Genomic DNA, 11,023 nt, shown 5'->3' on the forward strand with positions numbered 1-11,023 from the left:
ATTCTATCGATATTAGTGGGGTACGAAGAGTGATGTCGGGCAATCGCATATCTAGTCTAAGAAGTGGATCGATCAGGTGTGAGTCTTGTGGTATATCCGAAGGTACTAGTGGTCTGAAGAGGGTAGGACCAAGTCTCCATGAGAATTCTCATATGGTCCTAAGCTCTCGGAATGGTAGAGCTTTTCAGTACTCAGAACATAGTGTACTTCTATGGCAAGATCATCACTGGCGTGATCGCCATTCCAAAGTTCCTAACGTTCTCACTTGTATTGTGTGTGTAGTTCTTCAGGTTGGTTCTTAGGAATCTCGAGTGGTCTTTGGTTTCGCGTTTCCTGTCAACTGGCTGATAGAGACTTTCTAGATCGTCGAGTGGGTTGCGTGACTATGGTTATCGGTTTGCTGAAGAGTGTCTATCTCAAGCTTGTGCAAAGCGAATCTGCACTAAAGGCTCTTGAGATGTGGAAAGTCTGAGGGTCGGGGAGATAGAGTTTCATTATACGAGTGTTGGACTGTCTCAGGAGGTCGTTCTACTATCTTAGCGTGAGATGGTATTCATGTAACACCTAATAGTCCAAGGATTTTCCAGGACTTTGGTTTATTTTAGTGCGGAAAGCGCATGCTCCTGCATAACCCTTCTACTAACACCAGGGGTGGTGTCAAGTCTACAACCTCTTCGGGATCTGGGTCATGAGGCTTAACGCAACTACTCTCGCACTTTGACTAAGGATTCTTAGCTGTGGAGGTTATCCTATGGTTCTCGGTATTCTAGTGTTCTCTTCGGAGAATGAAGTCAATCGTCTATAGGGCGATGACGGTTTCCTCCATGCGAGAGGGTGGAGGACGATAGGCACTGTTCGTCTATAATAGGGTGGACGAAGTACCTGAGTAGTGCGAGCATCTACTGCAACTACTCCTCCGAAGGTTCTGAGTTTTCTTTGTCTAGGTCAAACCTAGTGAGCATAGGTTCCCATTATTCGGAACTTTAATCTTTTCATCCACTCTTCTTAGAGTTTACTTTATTTGCAGCTCTTGGGTTTCCGGGATATTCGCCGCGATGCTTAATTCGGGGGATTAAGCGTGAATGGATGGTCGTAGTCAATGTCCTTGACTTTTACGACTCAGATTTCTTTACCAACCGAGGGTGTTAGCTACTATGTTGGCTCAAGCGGAATGACAACAACTTCGGATTTGTGGTCATTATAGTAACTCAATACGTAGGGGTTCTCTTGACTTTAGCTCCCATTCCATGGGATAGGATGAAGGGTCTTTCTAGGGAATCTACTAGGTATGCTTCGGGAGGTTATCGTCTTCTGGAGTATCTGCAGTGTCGTTCACATCGGTGTCCATATGACTACGAGGGGTCGGTCAACAGCATACGGTACCCTCTCTTGGGTACTTCAGAAGGCTTGAGATAAGAGGGACGATTGACGAATCGCATTAGGTTTGATTATTTGTGTTAGGTTTAGGTTCGGGAGAACCTTTATTTGCCGACATGGCTACGGAGAAAGTTCTTTTTACACAGCACTAAGAATGTACACATGGTTGCACGTAGTCAAACCATGATCAATAGATTCATCAAAGTTGGCACACTCCAACGTGATATAAAACGAAGATCAGTAGAGTCATGCGTCGAACGGGCACACAAGTTCTAGGCGTCTCGGGTTTTGGCCTATGTATCACTACCGCGGATACTTGGACCAATAGAGTCGATGCGGAACTATAGAGGGTCCTAAGTGTTTCCGAATAGAGTACCTTTTCATGAGTGGATTCTCACAAGGCATTTCTATAATCACCTCACATATACTAGTCATGTATATTTAAGGTGGGGAGGATTGTTGACTGAGCGACTCCGCCCTAAATCCACAACCAAACGAGGAACAGGAAATGAGGCGGCCTTCACTCACTCTAGGTCTTTCCATCTTAACTATACATGGTCGTAATGTATATGTTTAGCCATTATAGTTTTACCTGATGAATTTTAAATTTTATAACAGTGCTGCGACTTTCGCCTTACTGGAAAGAATTTACATTTGAATTAGCCTTTTATTGTTTTCAATTTAGTTATCCAAGATCGAGAGACATACCAAAATCTACTAAGTTCTTGATGCTTCTCCCTAAGCATTAGAGTTAGGCTCCTCCTGTGTCTTTGTCTTTCCTTCGGTTGGGCAGTCCTTCTTGAAGTGTCCTATTTCACCACATAGGTGGCAAACTGTACTGGTCGCCACATTGGTGGTTGATGTAATGAACTCAACCGGGGTTCTGCAGACGCGAGCAGTATGCCCCAACTTGTGGCACCTAGGACAATAGAGCTCCCGGCAGACACCATGATGATGGTAGCTACACTTGTTGCAATGGGGAAGGTCTCCTAGGTATGTTCTTCTTGAGGTCGGTAGGGAAGGATTGACAGGGGTATAGACTGCCTCAGCTCGTCGCCTTTCAGAAGGTCCTTGAGCCGAGGTACTTCCCTCCTCAATCTTGAGTTTTCTCTTTAGTGGGTTCGGTGAAGGTTCTTGGGTGACTGGGTATGAAAGTGTTGGTTGCTGCTGTCCATCGCCAGGATTGGAAATCCCGACAGGGCCCTTGCTAACATTGGTAGTGTTAGCATTCAGGTGAGCCATGACAGTTGCTACGGCTACGGAGACTGCAGCTTGAAACGTAGCTTCATCGAATAAGAGAGTGGGTTTCTTGTTTGTGTACTGGTTGCGTTTCTTTGGAGGCATGGTTTTTCCTACACGGAAAGGAATACAAGATAATGAGAGATGATGGCTAACCCTGAACATATCTGTCCTCACTGTATTAGGCATAAATTTTCCCGTGCCTAGGGTACTGATTGTCTGAGTGCCAACCTACATCCCTATGATGTAGTCCTAGTAATCGAGGTAGGTGTATGGGTGTCGGAAAAAGGCTATAATATGTGAGTCGTTCCTACTAAGTTACCTTTATACTAGGGAAAGGTTTCACTCTCCGGCCTGGAGACATTTGAGAACGGTTCGGAACGAAACTGCAGAAAGAAAGGCTCATGAAAGCTCATGGCTAAACACTCTCAATAAAGGTGCGGGGATCCGCCCTAATCGTGTATCTGGCAACGGGAAACGACGATTTACCTAACACATAGCGTGAGTAGTGTAACCACTAACTCACTAAATTGTATTATTTTATGGGTATATTAGCGTGACGAATACGAGGAAAAGACACTTCCCGGGTTCCATGTACTGGCTCCCTCGGTCTGCCTCGTATCTTTGACTGAAATCGGCGTTGGTTTCCTTCGGGTAGTTTCCTAGGGTTCTCTTCTCGTATGGACACATTGAATTTCTACTCCGCCTTCCTTCTGATTCCGACTCTGGGTGTCATTACTTCATGACGGATGAATGGAATCTCGGAAACTTAGGCGAATCTCTCACCACTGTCCCTAAAAGATATAGGCACTTGGTGAATTCAATAGTCCCAACCCAGTTCATTTATTTTCGAACTGGAAATCTTCCCAATGAACCTCTTATGGGTTTGAATCAACTCAACTACCGAGCACTGAAGTGGTTAGGGTTTTCTACAGGGTTCGTCCGAGAATGGAAATGTCTAAAGAATCCTAAGAGATTTTTAACATTTCACTGGATGATCCATATCGAGTCCTGCTACGATTACACAGGGTATACAAATCATATATAACTTGGATCCGATAGGCCTTCGAATATGTGATACTACTCTATATCCACATCCCTACGAGGAAAAGGAAGTAGAGCGAAACCACACATTCTTAGCCTATGGGATCCTTATTATATATAACCTTGGGAGTACACACTCTGTAGTTGTAGGTATATCAATAAGGACCTTTTTAGTTCTTCACACAAAGTTGTTTATGCATCCTAAAATACCCCTATGGTATTTTAATTCTTGTTTGTTTCTTATCTTCTGAGTATCATTCTGGGATTAGTGTGAATCTTTTAGCGTTCTAAAATACTCCTATAGTATTTTAACTTTATGTTTGTCTCTAGCAATCCTAGTTGGTAAGTTTCAGACCTGTTGTACACCACTATCACTCCCAAGCACATGTTCATCGCATCTCGGATAAATGTAGTTGATCAGGTTACATTTATCCCAGCTTACGATTACATAACTGCCCAGGTTTGACGGTAATGCTCAACATCCGAAGACTTTTATTCTTGTTGTTCTTGTGATACTTTTGTTCAAGTGTTTAGATTCTGGATGTTATTATACTTTGGTAAAATATCGTTATATTTTAAAGTATAATTCTTGGTCAGAGTGTTTTATCCCTTTGTGTTTATAGGTTGTATATCTTTTATGAATTGATATACTTAGCTCACTATAAACAATGCTCTGATACCAATCTGTCACACCCCAAAACCGGAACGGCGGAAACGTTCTTGGGTGGATGACGTCTGTAACACTGAAAATTTCAAAACAATTTTTCATTTAAAAATAATCGTTTAATTCTTAGAAACACTTTGCTTAAAATCTCATTCATAATCGAATTACAAAACATAACTCCATTTTCACTTGCATAATAAACCAGGACCCTCAAAACATGACTCTTTCTCTAGTGTGTACAATCGAGCCAGTGCCGTCCCATGATCCTGAGAGAAACCTGAAACACATAACACAAAACACTGTAAGCACGAAGCTTAGTGAGTTCTCCAAAATACCACACATAACACGTATTAGCCACTCGAGGCTATAACTCTGTGGGTCCATAGACCCTACTCTGTGAACCCTCTGGTTCTAACTCTGGGAACCTTCCGGTTCCAACTCTATAAACATGCACAGCATAAATCACATAGAAATAATGCAGTACAACACATAGCATACATATAGCATACAAATACTCTGTCACATAACTCTGATTACCTACTCAAGGTAAAGTATAGTGAGAAGACTCACCTCACGTATCTCGATAACTCACAAATCCCAGAAATCACTCGCGCTCGATCCTCCGAGCTATAATCCTCCTATAACACAATATATCTCTAATCAACACTTTCACAACTAAGGTTGACTACCCCTATCAAGTCAACACTGGTCAACGGTCAACTTTGACCGGACTCGGCGAGTGCACCAGAGCGACTCGGCGAGTCTATACGTGTTCACTGACTCCCTAGGATCCTCTCTTGACAAGTCAAGTACTTCCCTGACTCGACGAGTTCCACCTGGCATGAATCGCGGGGCCACCACGACTCAACTCGTCGAGTCTCAAGAACAACTCGGCGAGTTCCAGCTTGACTCAGTCCACCTCTCAACCCTCTCTGACTCTCCCTGACTCACTGAGTCAACCCCTTAACTCGGCAAGACCACTCGCTGAGTGGTTATGGACAATCTTCATGCTACTCGCCGAGTCTGTTCTTCGGACTTGGTGAGTCTAAGCCATGCATGAACTCAAACTCACTCCTGAGGTCAGATCCGCTCTAGTAACTCATAGATCCAGTCCTTCCAAGCACATTCATCACGTAAAGTTACAATCTTGGTGCTCATGCAAAGGTCCAAAGGCCTTATTTGATGATATGGTCTCTAGAATGCTATTCTAAGCTCATGGCCTCCATTAACACTCATAAAGCTTGAGGGAAAAGAGTCTCTGGACCTCTTTGGGTCTAGATCCAAAGCATCAACACAAGAAAAGGCCAATTACTCCATGAATCATTCCACAAAGAAGCCCTAACTCTAAGATTTACACCAAGGGCTGAGAAAGGAACGAATGGTTACCTCAAATGAAGTCTCTGGACTCACGGATCACTGGATTAGCACCTCCTTTGGTCTCCTCTTGCCTTGATCCTCTACTATATGCAAAATCACCCACAAATAATCAAGGATCTTTCTCTTTTCTCTCACAAGACGCTCAAGGACTCTTTTAGGGTTCTCTCTGGGGTTGGCGGCCGCAAATGACGGCCATAAGCCCCTTTAAATAGGTCTCATACCCTAAAATTTAGGGTTTCATTAAACAGCATGGACTCGCCGAGTCCGGACGCGAACCCTTTCCCAAACCGCGATCATACTCGGCGAGTTTTAGCTCCAACTCGCCGAGTCTCCTCACAAAACACCAAAATTAAGAAGAATAAATAATACCTGGAAATCCGGGCTGTTACAATTCTCCCCCACTAGAACTAGACTTCACCCTCGAAGTCTCGCTCTGCAAATAACTCCGGATGCTGCTCACGCATCTCACGTTCCGGCTCCCACGTCATCTCGGACCCCTTCCGATGCTACCACTGAACCAAAACCAGGGGTACCTCCTTGTTCCTCAGAGCCTTGATTTTCCGATCTCTGATTGCCACTGGTCTCTCAGCATAATTCAGGCTCGCATCCACCTGAATATCCTCTAATGGAACCATTGCTGACTCATCGGCTATACACTTCCTCAGTTGCGACACATGGAAAGTGTCGTGAATCTGCCCCAACTCTGTTGGCAAATCCAAACGATAGGCTACCCGGCCTACCCTCGCGATCACTCGGAATGGACCAATATATCGGGGCCCCAACTTGCCCCTCTTCCTGAATCGAATCACTCCTTTCCAAGGAGAGACCTTCAGGAGTACAAGGTCGCCGACCTGAAACTCAAGCTCGGACCGGCGTTTGTCTGCATAGCTCTTCTGACGACTCTGAGCGGTCAACAGCCTCTGTCTGACCTGTTGGATCTGCTCTGTCGTCTGAAGCACGATCTCTATACTGCCCATCACACGCTGTCCAACCTCTCCCCAACAAATGGGAGTCTGACACCTCCTCCAATACAACAGCTCAAAGGGCGGCATACCAATGCTCGAATGATGGCTGTTGTTGTAGAAAAACTCTGCCACGGGAAAATACGGGCCATAATTTCCCCCCGAAATCTAATACACATGCCTGAAACATAACCTCAAGCGTCTGAATCATTCGCTCGCTCTGAAGTGTCCACAGACATCACCATGGTAAACTCTAGCTCATTTCTCATATTCATCTTTGATACCGAGCACCAGGCCAGCTTTTGGCCCCACAGCTCAACCCCCAAAGGTCACACATTACATGACCCAAGATATCTCACTAACTTCCTCCCCTTGGCCACTAACACGGCCCAGTGACACGCAAGTTACGAAATTCCCTTTTCCTCATAAAAAAATACAATCCAATCGAAGATCGACTCAGCTCTAACCTCTGGCGTCTGCTGCGCATATTCTCCCACGCGCGTCGCTGACCCTCCCAACAGAGATAGAGACCCCAATCTCGCCCCGGTTTAACCACTAGCCTCCAAAACTCAACACTAGGGCTACTCAAGCCTGAAACTCTTCTGCATCATGCACTTATCGGAGAACACCCCATCATCACACTCCTTTGCCGTCTAGTGGGTACTATGGCTTCCCATAACATTACGACAGCCTCTGACTAGTGAGTACTACGGCTCCTCGTAGTATCACAACGCCAACTAATTAGTGAGTACTACGACTCCCCATAGTACCACGACTCCCTCCCTCTAACTTGTGAGTACTACGGCTCCCCGTAGCATCACAACACCCTCTGACTGGCGAATACTACGGCTCCCCGTAGCATCACAACTCTCTCTCTCTCTCTGACTTGTGAGTACTACAGCTCCATGTAGCATCACAACACCCTCTGACTGGTGAATACTACAGCTCCCCGTAGCATCACGACTCTCTCTCTCTCTCATTACAACGCCACACTATGCTCACTAACTCATGCACCGAAGACTATCATATATAGTTACACACACTTGCCCCGATATGCATTACAGACTCTGGCGGCAACCGCCATAACACAAAACCTACCTCTGCGGAGATCCACTTCCTTAAATAATCCCTCTTGATGACAATACACGAATGGCTCCCACTAGAATCGTGGATACATTATACATCACTAGTCATCTTAAACCCAAGACTCTAAATAACTCTGAAATCGAGACGCTATATGCAGAAACCATGGAACACCCTAACAGGGCATCACAATGTCCTGCCTCTACCACTAATTCCCTTACTCCTAGCACCATACACATACAACAATACATTCCCTCTGAATCCTATAATAATTTCCTATTTCACTCAATACGCAACTTCAGTGTATCCAAACACTCAATTGGAATACAAGGAAGGCGCTAACTCATCAGAACACACTGATGATCCTCCGAAACCCTTTCCACTACTGCTCAAAATCCAAGCAAGAATACACATCCCAACCCGGGAGTTGGCTACTCGACTATCTTCTACCCATATTTCAATCCAGAAGTTCTCAACTGCCCATACCATCATTACGAGTCTTCCACTTGAAACGACTCTGACCACCACCAGATTCCTGACCAATGACCACCCGCCGTGGAGACACCCATCCTTCTCTCAGACATATACCACATGCATTATCTCGCCCTGCACCTTTCCTTGATCACCAATGACCCTGATCCCATGAATTCAAGCCGTAGGTTTTTGTATCCAGCCCCTAACCGTTCTTGCACAAATCTCTGGTTCTCTCAATAAACCGCCCGGTTCTCCCCCACTTAGGGTTCGAACCATCACTATCTGACACATCAACAACCTCACAAACTATTTTCACCAGCAATAACGCACCTGCCCCTGGAAAGTGCTACGCAACGCCCGATAATACCCTTTAAGGAAATCAATCGATCTCATAACTCTGAACCTCAGATGAAATCCTCAAGAACTTCTCGTCACGACTGCCTCTAGTCGTTCCAAGTCTCGTACCAATCCAATACCAAACAACTCAACTATCCAACAACATCACTGACTCATAGACTGGACCATGAAATCATCATACTCCCCCACCTCGACTCATCAACTGACGTTCCAACACATGGATCATCCCAAGAACAGGGATCTACTCCCATTTTCAATACCCAATATAGATAGAAAAACCACTGCACTGATTAACTCGACTGGACTCCCCACTGATACCTCTATAATACGCCCTACTATACTTAAATAGGGGTAACGTGGTCCTCGACTATCTCAATCCCAACTAACTATCCGCTCATGGCAAATCACTGCCTCGCGGCACACATGCTATCTGATACTATGATGGAAAATCATCATCAATGACAACCTGCAGGGTTTATCCCCCAACCCAAAACTTAAACATCATGGCTCTCATGTTCTGCACCCGAACATAAATAGCACCACCCAGGTCATAGAAGGTGACATCTCCTCTATCGACTGATTGCTCAACTCAGACCGAAATTCTCCCCTCCCTCTGACTCCTTACCATAATACTCTGAAAGGCTCTTGACCTCCCTCTCAAGGAACGCCTCTTCGAACTCAATCATGGCCCACAAGCCTAAAACCCATAGCGTCCAATCTCTACCTCATCAATCGTGACCGGATAACCGGAGAACCACAAGCATCATTCATTACAAACCATGGTACTCATCCCATGACATCTCTTCTCAATATGCTCTGGTCTATGGTACTCGAACCATAACATCACTCCTCAATCCGCTCCGATGTACGGTACTCGAACCATAACATCACTCCTCAATACGCTCCGATGTATGGTACTCGAACCATAACATCACTCCTCAATCCGCTCCGATGTATGGTACTCGAGCCACAACATCACTCCTCAATCCGCTCCGATGTATGGTACTCGAACCATAACATCACTCCTCAATCCGCTCCGATGTATGGTACTCGAACCACAACATCACTCCTCAATCCGCTCCTTAGAACCTTCAGAATACTCCCTGTATCAAGTATGGGTCCTCTGCTTTCAGTAGTACGGGCCCATACTACCTGCCACATCTACCCATACTTTCCACACAGACTATCCCGAAGCTCCTAAGTAGCTTCTCGACCTTTTCGTTCACCAATTCCGCCACGCGCTTGCTCCCCAGCGAAATTCTCTACTCTGCCAGCGCACTCATCTGGCTAAGGTTACTCCCTAGGCTCTTCCTAGATTCCCACACTTCTCTGCCATCAGCTGCTGAAGAGCTCCTAATGATGCCCGCCATCTACCTCCTGAATATCGTCATATTCGCTTGGTAGCTGAATCCCATCATCGAGAGTTCCACAAAGCACGAAGCAAGCAGCATTCGAGCATCGAAGAATATATATATAACTCACTCTGGGTGATAACTCTGCTTTCTCTGCTCATCCTCGAAAGTACCACCGAACTCTGCAACTCTTCCCCTCGCGAGTTCTAACTATTCTTTCGCTAAGTACCATGGTCTCCCCTAGATTACTCCTCTACTCAAATCCCCTAAAGGATTCCAACTAAATATTCTCACTCATCACATACTCAAAAGCACATCGCATATAACAGCAATTCCTAGGCTAAGGCATCACAATTCAGGCCACTCTAGTCCTAAGATATGGAATACTTAGCCTGTCTCTAGCATGCAATAATATCTCATAAAGTGCATCATAAATATCCCATAACACAAAAGTAAGGGTATTTTGGGAAATCACTATTCGGGCTCTGGCTGATTGTACACACTGCTCTTTCTCGCTTTCTCTATGAACTCTTATTTGCTTTATAAAATTATTTCTTTGAAAACTTTTCTTACTTCCTCAGTTTGAGTCCAGATTTACCCGAAGGCGCATCCGAATCCCTCAAACCAAGGCTCTGATACCAACTTGTAACACCGAAAATTTCAAAACAATTTTTCATTTAAAAATAATCGTTTAATTCTTAGAAACACTTTGCTTAAAATCTCATTCATAATCGAATTACAAAACATAACTCCATTTTCATTTGCATAATAAACGAGGACCCTCAAAACATGACTCTTTCTCTAGTGTGTACAATCGAGCCGGTGCCGTCCCGTGATCCTGAGAGAAACCTGAAACACATAACACAAAACACTGTAAGCACGAAGCTTAGTGAGTTCTCCAAAATACCACACATAACACGTATTAGCCACTCGAGGCTATAACTCTGTGGGTCCGTAGACCCTACTTTGTGAACCCTCTGGTTCTAACTCTGGGAACCTTCCGGTTCCAACTCTATAAACATGCACAGCATAAATCACATAGAAATAATGCAGTACAACACATAGCATACATATAGCATACAAATACTCTGTCA

The sequence above is a fragment of the Lactuca sativa genome, chromosome 8, assembly GCF_002870075.4.
Source record: "Lactuca sativa cultivar Salinas chromosome 8, Lsat_Salinas_v11, whole genome shotgun sequence".
Classification (NCBI taxonomy): domain Eukaryota; kingdom Viridiplantae; phylum Streptophyta; class Magnoliopsida; order Asterales; family Asteraceae; genus Lactuca; species Lactuca sativa.